This window comes from Zea mays, chromosome 10 (genome assembly GCF_902167145.1).
Source record: "Zea mays cultivar B73 chromosome 10, Zm-B73-REFERENCE-NAM-5.0, whole genome shotgun sequence".
Lineage (NCBI taxonomy): Eukaryota > Viridiplantae > Streptophyta > Magnoliopsida > Poales > Poaceae > Zea > Zea mays.
In genome coordinates, this window is record NC_050105.1 from 23,239,403 (window position 1) to 23,251,371 (window position 11,969).

An 11,969-nucleotide genomic window follows, 5' to 3' on the forward strand; every position below is an offset into this window, starting at 1 on the left:
TCTTACGTAACACATTGTTAAAGTATCCTTTCGACATCACTAAATAATCAATCCTTGCGTATGCAGAATCTCCTAATCATCTATGTGTGTCCGTACGTGACTATTACTGCTACAAATTCCAAATTCGTCCAGGGGTATTCAATCCAATACTTCATGGTAAACGTCTTTTCCAGCAGTTCGCAGTTGACACATACATCAAGATTGAGAGCTCCCGTTTAGATTTCATTCGTAAGAACCAGGATCGGTTACGGGCAGACCTATACCAGGGTTTGGTGGATACTATGTTAGATGGCGATATAAGAGCAGAAAAGGTTGGGAAGCGAACTGTGCTGTCGTCATCGTTTATTGGCGGTCCTCGTGACATGAGACGTCGGTATATGGATGATATGGCTCTGGTGCGGAAGTTTGGGAAACCAGACATCTTTCTTACCATGACATGTAACCCTAACTGGGATGAGATAAGGAGGGAGCTTCTCCCTGGGCAGACACCACAAGATCGTTCGGATCTTGTAGTGCGTGTCTTTCATGCGAAGCTACAGGAGTTAAAGTATAGGCTGACTAAACAAGATATTCTCGGTAAGGTTCGTGCTTACGTCTATGTCGTCGAGTTTCAAAAGAGGGGTTTGCCCCATGCCCATTTTTTACTAATCATGCAGAGGAAGTACAAGCTCACATGCCCTGAGCAGTATGACCTTTTGATCTCAGCCGAGATCCCAGACAAAAAGTACCATGAACTACGAAAGATGGTTATCAAGCATATGATGCATGGTCCATGCGGGTCGCTAAACCCTAACTGTCCATGCACTAAGGGTCGTGCATCATGCAAGAATCATTACCCTCGGCCTTTCAGTGACGCAACTTTGCAAGGGAAGGATTCATATCCTGTTTACAGACGTCGTGGCGATGGGCGTAAGGAAAAGGTTCGAGGGTGCGAGTTGGACAATAGATGGGTTGTCCCTTACAATCCTTACCTCCTTCGCCTCTTCAACTGTCACATCAATGTTGAGGCGTGCGGGAGCATCAAGGCTGTTAAATATTTGTTCAAGTACATATACAAAGGCCATGATCGTGTGTCTGTTGTTATGAGAGATGCGAGCAAGACAGATGATGATGTAGATGAGATCAAGCAGTACAGAGATGCAAGGTGGGTGACCCCGCCAGAAGCCTTATGGAGGATATACAGCTTTGAGCTTAGTCAGAACTCTCCACCTGTGATGCAGCTGCAGCTCCATCTTCCAAACATGCACATGGTGGCATTTCATGATCGGCAAATGGTCCAGCGAGTTGTAAACCGTCCAGGTGCTGATAGGTCAATGCTCACAGCATATTTTGAGGCAAATAGGCTACACGAAGAGGCTCCAGGCATCCTATATTGTGACTTCCCTGAGTGGTTCATTTGGCAGAGTGGTAAGGGCAAAGTATGGCAACGGAGGAAACGAGATACGGGTGGACAAGTCGGTAGAATAGTCTCTGCTCATCCAGCCGAGGGGGAGCGCTACTATCTCCGTGTTCTCCTAAACCACGTGGCTGGCGCCATCTCCTATGTGGATCTAAGGACAGTAGATGGTGTCACGCTACCGACTTTTCGTGAGGCAGTAGAGAGAAGGGGACTGCTTGAGTCGGACAACACACTGAATGAGTGTCTCACTGAACGTGCTCTTTTCCAGATGCCATCGGCGCTGCGACGACTTTTTGCCACAATACTGGTGTACTGTGAGCCAAGCAATGTGGCAGTACTCTGGCGAAAACACCTAGATGCTATGTCAGAGGACTATCAACGTAGGAGTGAGAGCAAAACTCATGTTGAGCAGATGGTATTGATTGACATTAGGAACATGCTGCAGTCAATGGGAAAGGACATAAAGACATTCCCACTTCCTCCTATCATTGACACATATGACGGTGCTATAGGTACTGTTAGGGAGGTTTACGAGGAGGAAAGTATCGAACCGATAGTGGCAGATGTGGCTCTCAAAGAGACTCTTAACGAGGAACAGAGAGCCGCCTATGATAAGATTATGTCTGTTGTTGACACTGATCAGGGCGGATTGTTCTTTGTGGATGGACCTGGTGGCACTGGAAAGACTTATCTATACAGAGTGTTGCTCGCGACGCTATGCAGCCAGAACAAGATTGCGGTGGCAACAGCTACATCTAGCGTTGCGGCTTCCATAATGTCTGGAGGAAGAACTGCCCATTCACGCTTCAAGATACCTCTTACTATTGATGATGGCGCTGTATGCAGCTTCACGAAGCAGAGTGGAACCGCAGAGTTGCTACGGAAAGTGTCTCTCATTATCTGGACGAGGCTTCTATGACTAAGAGACAAGCTGTGGAGGCACTAGACAATAGCATGCGCGATATAATGGGTCGGCCTGGATTGCCATTCGGTGGTAAAACCATTGTCTTCGGTGGGGATTTCAGACAAGTCTTGCCTGTTGTTCGTAAAGGTTCAAGGGCTCAAGTAGTCGCTTCTTCTCTACGGATGTCTTACCTATGGGAGTCCATGTCCCACTTAAAGCTTGTTAGCAATATGAGGGCAAAAAATGACCCTTGGTTTGCAGAGTTTTTGCTACGCATAGGTGGTGGAACTGAGGTCACGAATAGAGATGGTGACATCCGTCTTCCTGGCGAGGTATGTGTGCCTTATAGTGGGAGTGACAGTGATCTTGACAATCTAATAGACTACGTGTTCCTAAATCTCAATGAAAATATATCAGATTCCACCTACATTACTTCACGAGTGATACTATCAACGCGAAACGATTGGGTGGATATGATAAATGTTAAGATGATCGATCGTTTTCAAGGTGCACATACGGTGTACCATAGTTTCGATAGCGCCATGGATGATCCCCATAACTATTACCCACCTGAGTTCCTAAACACACTAACACCTAATGGGCTGCCCCCGCATGTTTTGAAGCTCAAGATTGGATGCCCTGTTATATTGCTTCGGAATATAGACCCTGCGAATGGACTTTGCAACGGTACCAGGCTGGTGGTTCGTGGTTTCCAAAGAAATAGCATTGACGCAGAAATTGTACTGGGTCAGCATGCTGGAAAACGGATTTTCTTGCCACGTATACCTCTTTGTCCCTCTGATGATGAGATGTTCCCTTTCCAGTTCAAAAGGAAGCAGTTTCCTATACGTCTTAGTTTTGCAATGATTGTTAACAAAGCACAGGGTCATACTATTCCCAATGTTGGTGTGTACTTGCCCGAATCAGTGTTCTCTCATGGCCAATTATATGTTGCTCTATCTAGAGCGACAGCCCGATCGAACATAAAGATCCTTGTCATCCCAGCCGTCGATGGAAATAAGAGGTCGAGGAAGGGTGTACGAAAGAACCCCACAGTAGATTGTGGGACATACACCAAGAACATCGTCTACAAGGAGGTCCTAACAAACTAGCGGAAATCTTCACAAACAACAGAAGAGTGATTTACACAAACAACAACACAACCTAGACCCACAGTAAGTCTGTCAAAACTCAATTGTTTTTTTTTTGACATGTGCAAGTAATTTATTTGTTCAGATATTTAATGATTTGAGTTTCTGTTTCAGTTAGAGATTTCTAGCATGGCTGACACAAGTAACCATGGATCCCTCATTGATGAATGGTTGCCGACCCTACACCAAGCCCAAAGAACTCTCATGTCATGCTGAATGAAAAATTCAGCTCTCGCTCAATATCTGGTCTTTTTTAGTGAACATGGAACCAATAAGCCCCACGATCAATCTGAAAAAGCAGAGAAGTTGTGAATTCTGCTTTTCTTTACAATAAAATGGTATGTGATATTTCCTTAATTGATTTCTTGTGCTCTCAAGATTTATTTGTTACACTGTTATCCAATGTTGAAATAACTCATAATTAGAGCAAGCACTAAAGACTTTCATACTGCAATTTTCAGACATGAATTTGGTACACTATGGAAGAAATTAATTGGTTATGATTTATTTTGTTTAATTGTTATTCACAGTGATTTGATATATGGAAACATTTGCACGATTTTGTCTACGTTTGCATACACCTATTATATTCATACTTCTCACTAACGATGATGAAAATTTGGTCTTCCACCTTTTCCTTTCTAATATTTCTGTCTATAGGGGATATAACAGCTTTAAGCACAATGAGAAATGAGTCCATCATTAGAGATCCAAGCCCAGCTAAAGCACAAGAATGTCACGGTGGATGTCAAAGCAAATTCAGACCCTCATGTAAGTTTCTTCTAAATTTGTTCATGTCTTATTCAAGCCTTCTTATGTTAAGGTTCTTGTTTAACTGCCTGGAATTAAATAAATTGTTCTATGCATATGATTGATTTTAGATTAGTCCTATTCAGCTCTCAACTACAGTCACAGTCGAGGAACTTGGTTTACTAGGCTTGAAAAACATAATGGCCATTTCTTATCCACATCAAGCATTTGGGAGGGTATGCTTCTTCACCTTTTCTAGATTGGTTGAATATCTATTTCATTGTAGATCTCAGTGCTGCTATGACCTTGTAAGTTGTTTCTACTAGCCAGTTTCATAGTAAATCCTTCAACAAACTGTTGCAGGAGGCTTCCACATGAATGGGGTTGAAGGGACATTTCGAGGCAAGCCTTCTGAGGTCGCTTCAAACCCGAGACTTTAGTGGACAACTCTCCTCACCGCATGAGGTCTGCTAGCATATCTTAAATGTTTTATGTTTTTTTACCTGTTGGGCAGTTAACTTGCATGTTGAAAGCTGTTACCTTCAATGATTTTTTATATTAGCGCATAATGCATGAATTTCGTGGCTTTTTGGTGTGCAAAGTGATTCGATCACTAACACTTCTTTAGGAACGACAAAGGGGACAACCTCACTGCGTCCTACCTCCTACCATTTGGCGAACACAGAGAAGGACACAACTGTTGGTATGGAGGTGACCCGCAACTTCTCAACCAAGGCGAGCATAGTCACCTTTGGGACATGTCATGCACTAGACCCTACCACCACTATGAAGGCGTGCAACTAATTGTTAGAAAAGTGTATTGATTCAAAGTATGTTTAGCTGTAGTTTATATCTTTCTACCTCCTCTTGTAGAGTTAGATTGCATCACATATCTTCTCTTGTATTCCCAAATGCAAAGTAATATTGGTTCCATCTCTATTGGGTAATGGATAGATGATCGGTTTGTGCCATATCTTAAGAAAACAAAATATATGTGAGTTGTGGTGGGGCTTGTGTTTTTGGCTGATCACGTCCCCTCTTTTCTTTTTCTGATCATGTCAATGAATTTATGTGTCAATCTGAATTGTCTTTTTTTTAAAGATCCAATATGTTCTGGTATCTAAAAAAATATTTGTTAGATTGCAAGCATCTGTTGCAAGGTCATTTAGGCCTCAAACAGATTTTTTTTGAGGAAATAAGGCACATCTTAAGATCTGATTGTGTTGTTGATTTCGGTTTCATGCGAGTAGAGATTTTGTGCCGTCGGGCACATCCCTAGTAACCTATTATGTATGTCAATCACACCATACTTGCCCGTCATTGATCGAGAAAAATTTGCACAAAACTTATACATTATTTTATCACTGAGCATCGATACCTGCACTAATATTCGTGAAAAATTTATACGTCCTGTTTTCTGGAATGGAAAGAGTAATTCCTATGAAAATGTCTATGAAGTCTGGAAGAATAGTAGTCATTACAATCCAGATGTTTATAGCTGTCTCAGAGCATGTTGCTTCTGGCCAAACTCTTCGTTCCTTAGACGGCAATACCTTCTAAACAATCTATAATCAATCCTTCTCGACCTACTCTAGTTTTCTCAGCAGCCGCATGATCACAAGAGCTGGGCTTCCAAATCTCAGTTCATAGGTGAAAATTGTTTCCAACCAAATCGAGTCCTTACAAAAGGATATTTAATTTCAAAAGACTCAAAAACAAATCATGTTCATTTTCACATAGTATTATGCCAGGAGACAGGTAACAATGATGCAGGGAAACGAGCATCATGCTGTTTAATTCTGGCTGCTTGTTCAATCTATGCTTCCCTCTACAGAATGGCGGGACAGTAGTCGATCAGGCCATTCTTCCAGTCGTGAAGCAACAAAGCAAAACGACATTACAATTGTTCTGCGCAAGATATCGATGCTTCAAAGCTAAAATCAACAACGCGCTAAATAAGTCCCTTCAGTTCAGGTCTCGATTGTTCCGCAGTGCGCAATGAGAAAGCGCGTCAGAAGAACGAAAGTATGCATTTTGATCATCACCAGAGACAGACATCGATCTACTTACATAGAAATCTTCAAATCGAATTTAATCAAATTTAGGTAGAAAAGGCAATCAAAAACACCCTCAGAACATGGATCTGTAGAGTATCAACATATTGATTGTTATTCAGACAAGGCTGAAACTTAAATCATGTACATTCATCGGGTGATGACACAAAAAAGAAAAAAAATAACAGGAATCATAAAAATTAAAAAAAACTGAAGAAGAATAAATCAGACTCAGATCCCTCTGCGTGATAATAATACTGCTCATCAAAGATGTAAATCAGTCCACTACTTTAACATCACAGGTCTTCACAGGGATTTCCGAAGAGCGCTGATTCAACCGGATAAACCAGCAAGAAAGACAAATAAATATACAAGAAAACCAGGAATAGACCGAGAAAAACTCCCCTCAGTTCAGGTCTCCAAATTGTTCTTCCACATTGCTAACTTCAGAAGAACGAAAGTAATTTTTAATCATCATCGGAGAGCAATCGATCCATCAGAAAACCAAACAAATAGCCAGAAAAACAGAAAAGACCAAAAAAATGGACTCGGCTAATAGAAAAAATCATGCTCGTAGAGGGACAACCATCACGAAGAGGAAGGATGAGGAGAGCGTCCACCCGGCGGCTAGATTTACCGGATGCGGAAAATGAGTGGTTGCTTTGCTATTTGTAGATTTCTCGGTCTAGGGTTTCCTACCGCCTGGGCCTTCCATGAGGTCAGGCGCCGTACGGTTTCCAGCAACGGATAGGTAGTGCGAGAATTAGGCCCAAACATAGATAGGCCCATCTTCTAATTTGGAGGAAAGCTCGTATTATTATCAAACAATCACACTTGAGGAAAAAAAGGTTCTTTTGACCCTTCCAATTTCAGGATAGTCTGACTCCCCACCTCATTTATAAAATTGGTTTTTAACTCTTCAAAAAACTATACCATTTATTTGTTTTATTAAACAGTGATTTTATTTTATCTGACGTAATGCCACGTCAGTCACGAAGATTAACGTCTCGTAGTCGCTATCTCTACAAACTTTTTTAACCTATCTGTAATGTCCCGTTTGTTTCCTTTTGTTCGAACAAAAAAAAAAACTGGCAGACGGTCTGGCCTGAGGCCGGACGGTCCGCGGTCCGGACAGTCCGTGCCTGTGGGCCGGACGGTCCGCGCGTGCGCAGAACAGATTAGGGTTCCGAGTTTTGTGCTACGGTTGTTAGCTATATTCGCGGAATTAGCTCGGAATCAGTTGTGTAAAGAGTCCAACCCCCCTCCTCTATAAATAGATAGGTCTACGGCCGATTTGTAACAATCAATCGAACCTTCAATCAATACAATTTACATTTTATCCTAGGAGTAGTTCTAGTTTAGTTTAGGTTTAGCTATCCAATCCCCAAATTCTTCGTCTCACTTCGGCTCTACGTCGATTAGAGGAGTCTAGGTCGGCCGACCCGAGCCTAGACACCACCTAGGGTCTCTCCTCCCCGACGGGGTCCCTCCTGGGAGCGAGATCCAGGCGCCGCCGGCGACTTCCGCCGCCTCTGCGTACGCGCGGACCGTCCGGCCCCTAGGGCGCGGACCGTCCGGTCGTCAGGCAGAGAAGCCCTAGTCGTGCACCAGGCCGCGGACCGTCCGGCCCCAGGCCGCGGACAGTCCGCCCCTGCGCAGAGAGTACCACCGCGCCTCGCACCAGGCCGCGGACCGTCCGGCCCCGCGCGCGGACCGTCCGCCCCTGTGCAGAGGGCACCGCCACGGTTCTTGTTGAGTGTTTGACGCTCCGGAAAGGCGTCAACATACTTTTTGGCGACTCCGCTGGGGAAAACACATCTAGGCTCATCAAATCGGCCCTCAATGGCCGGTTCAAGGGAGAGCTCTGATATTTCTCCAAACAACATCATAGAGCCGACTTGGGAAACCTTGCCGGCTGACGAGCAGCTCCAGTTTGAGGAGCACAAGGAGCAGATGATCCAGGAGGCGAAAGCAAAATTCTTGGCCAACTTCAAAGTGGACAGGAACAACAAGGTCGTCCGACATCGGGCGACGGATCCGGCTTCGCTCCAACCCACGCCAGATATCCCCAATGTAAGTAATACCAACGAGCTACAATCTCTTAGAAATTATGTAGAAGAACAGCGTGAACAAATGCAAAACATCATAGGGGGTATGCAAAGCGATGTTAAGAGACAAGTACGTGCATTCGATAAATCTAACATCGCAAATTTTCCTTCACACGAGGTTGAGTTAGGAGGTAACACGCGTAACACATCGGCTACAGGTTGTCACGACCAGTCACAACCCCTTTATGGGATGCCGATGGACACATACCCTGAACAACCGCAAATCGGCAACAAATCAGCCGATCTGCACATGTCCGGACCGTCCGCACGTGAGCGCGGACCGTCCGGGCCAACAACAGTCGGGCCTATTTTTAATGAGTTACCTAGATATGCGCCCGAACCACCACACACGACACAGAATTTAAACTACTCAGTCAGACCATCCGCGTACAACGACGGACGATCCGCACATAATCACGGACGGTCCGGGCCAATGTCCGGACAGTCCGCGCATGACCTTTTTGAGGAGGGTTGCTACCTGAATCCTCACCCGTCCCAGCAACACTTCCCATCGCACTATACAATGCATCAACCTATTAATTCGAGATCTAGAGCCCAGGAAAACTTTCCGGCCCCACCTAGAAGGCCGGAAAGGAACGATCAAACATACGAACCATATAGGGCAAGTGGCAATGCACCACGTAGCTCAAACCAATGGGGGGAACGACAACATACCAACATGCAACCAACCCCACCTATGTTTGACCAGAGAGCCGGTGGTCTTGCACCGGCTGCCATTGATATAGTGAGAGAAGAAATAGTTGGGGCGTTCCGAGATAAGCTCGGAGTAAGCGTGGTCCCTGGGGGGCAATCATATCGGAAACCTTATGACAGTCGATTTGATCACCACCCATACCCACAGGGAACTAGAATACCCGAATTCGCAAAATTTTCGGGTGACCAAGGGAAAAACACGCGTGAACATATAGGCCAGTTCTTAGCACAATTGGGAGAATTGGCCGACACAGAGGCATTTCGCGTGCGCTTATTTTCATTATCTTTAACAGGAACCGCGTTTGCATGGTATGCCACTTTACCTCCTAATTCCATTTCATCATGGGGGGATCTAGAACAAAAAATTCATGATCATTTTTTCTCCGGTGACTATGAGTTGGATTTGGTAGATTTAGTGTCATTGCGACAGACAAAAGATGAATCGGTTAATGATTACATCCGGAGATTCCGAGATACAAGAAACTGATGCTTTCAAATTCATTTAGCAGAAAAACAGCTAGTAGGATTAGCCTTTAATGGTCTACGATATTATTTAAAAGAGAGATTAGAAGGCATCCAATTCTTTACACTAGCACAATTACACCAGAGAGCTTTGGCTTGTGAAAGCCGAAGCAAAGAAACTGCTAAAACAATTTGTCACAATGTACATGTAGTAGAATGCGACCAAAGTAGCTTAGAAGACAAATCAGCAGAGGTGTATGCTGCTGAAATGGTTTGGCCAAAGCAGGCCAAATCTTCGGCTTGTGCCTCCTTACAACCGGTTCAAAAGAAACGGCAAGAGGAGGTTAAGTTTACATTTAATGTTGGTAAGTGTGATAGAATATTTGATGAATTACTCAAAAATGGCAACATTAAAATAAATCACACTATTCCATCCGCCGACGAGCTAAAACGTCGTGCATATTGCAAGTGGCATAACTCATTTTCTAATGCCACTAATGATTGTAATGTATTCCGTCGACAGATTCAATCGGCCATTAACGAAGGACGATTGAAATTTCAGGAAATGCAGGTGGACACGGAGCCCTTTCCAATGAACATGATCGACTTTGAGGGCAAGAAAGTCCTGACTCGGCCAAACACAGCCGATGAAGGCAAAGGCAAAGAAATAGTCATCGGCGATGCAAGAGAGGCCGGTGGGAATCATAAAACTTCTTGCAGAAAAGTGGTGGCCGAGAAAACACAGACAGGGAGACATGCGCAAGAACCCATTTTGCGCATCGCGGATGGTCCGCCATCCAGACACGGACGGTCCGACGCTTCTCCGGACGGTCCGGCGAACTCCAGCGGACGGTCCGGCCGTGCTCAGGACCCGCAGCAACCACGTACCTTCAAACCACGACGACCCGAGATAGGTACGTGGAAAACAAATACATTTAAAGCAGCTGGTCGGCTGATCAAGCCTGGCCCGACTTTCGATCAATTGTTGTCTAAATACGTGAAAAAGAAGGCCGGTCCCAGTAACCGGCCACCAAAGCGACCCCGCTCACCCATTCATGAGCGACGTCAGGTCAAGCCGATTGGACCACCTCACCAATCGAAAGAAATGAAAGGTCCTATTGTACAATTGAGACCTAACATACCGACATGGACCCCTCCACCCCCTTATCCATCTATGCCATATCCATACACATACTTACCTCCACCATATGTTCCAAATCAAATGTGGGGCATGCCACCATATCCGATTGGGATGCCACAGTACCCCGCCTGGGGGGCACCCCAAACATCCGTTTTTGATAGGTTGGCGCCGCCAGTGCAAGACCGATTAAGCGCTGCTGAATCTGGTCACCAGGCACAGGCCCAACAAGATTGCCGGACTACTCGGCCTCCTAGGCCGACCAATCCGGCAGGGGGGCATATGCATGTAGCAACTCAAAGAACAACGAAAAAAGACATCATCAAAATAGGCACTGCAGATGTTGTCATACAGAGGGACAATAAAGGGCCGATGATTTTTGGTGAATCGGCCAACACAACAAAAAAGGATAACACAACCAAAAAGGATACGGCTATCGTCAAAACAGCCGATCCAAAATACTCCATGCCTCGATGGTGCCCGGCGGGATTGACACGATCCCAAAAGAGAAAATTACAGCGCCTAAGAGTGAAGGAGAGCCAGGAGAAAGAGGCGGAAAAGATATTCAATGACACGCATCCACTATACCCACCACCGCAAAAGAAATGGAGACCAAAGGCCGTCGAGAAAAAACAAACGGCCACGGAAATAGAAAGTCAACCTGCACCAGGCGCGGACCATCTGGCCTCTGCGCGCGGACCATCCGTCCCTCACCAGGAAGCGTCTGGACAATCTGCACCAGGCGCGGACCGTCCGGCCCCTGCGCACGGACCGTCCGGCTTTCACCAGGAAGCGTCTGGACAACCTGCACCAGGCGCGGACCGTCCGGTCTCCGCGCGCGGACCGTCCGCCGTTCACCAGGAGGCCTCCAACGACACGACAACATCAATGGAGGAGGAGGACCTGCTGGGAGAAGACCTGGTCGACTACGAGGCTTCTCCAGAACGCCCATGTATGGATGTAAATATTATTACATTTTCTGCCGATTGTATTATTATCGGCGACGATGAACCTGTTGTTGCCCAGTTTGATTTTGGTCCTAAAGAAGCCGCCTTTACTAAACCAAAAGAATCGGTAAATCATTTAAAGCCGCTATTCGTGCGCGGCCACATTGATGGGATACCGATTGCTAAGATGTTGGTAGATGGAGGGGCGGCTGTAAATCTAATGCCTTATTCATTATACAGAAAATTAGGTAAACAAGATGACGAACTTGTCAAGACCAACATGACCCTCAGCGGTGTTGGAACTGATAGTTCGATCAAAGCCAGGGGAGTCACGTCCGTTGA

The 11,969-nt window shown here is 45.3% G+C and overlaps 3 non-coding genes across 3 annotated transcripts; all 3 read right to left on the reverse strand.

Moving 5' to 3' along the window:
* Window positions 1-5,944: 5,944 nt before the first annotated feature.
* LOC118473626 (small nucleolar RNA snoR137) lies at window positions 5,945-6,087 on the reverse strand. The gene has a single exon (XR_004853514.1). It is a non-coding gene; the product is annotated as a small nucleolar RNA snoR137 (small nucleolar RNA).
* A 76-nt stretch (window positions 6,088-6,163) lies between these two features.
* LOC118473624 (small nucleolar RNA Z159/U59) lies at window positions 6,164-6,256 on the reverse strand. The gene has a single exon (XR_004853482.1). It is a non-coding gene; the product is annotated as a small nucleolar RNA Z159/U59 (small nucleolar RNA).
* A 402-nt stretch (window positions 6,257-6,658) lies between these two features.
* Window positions 6,659-6,743, reverse strand: LOC118473623 (small nucleolar RNA Z159/U59). Its single transcript, XR_004853481.1, has one exon. It is a non-coding gene; the product is annotated as a small nucleolar RNA Z159/U59 (small nucleolar RNA).
* Window positions 6,744-11,969: the final 5,226 nt, after the last annotated feature.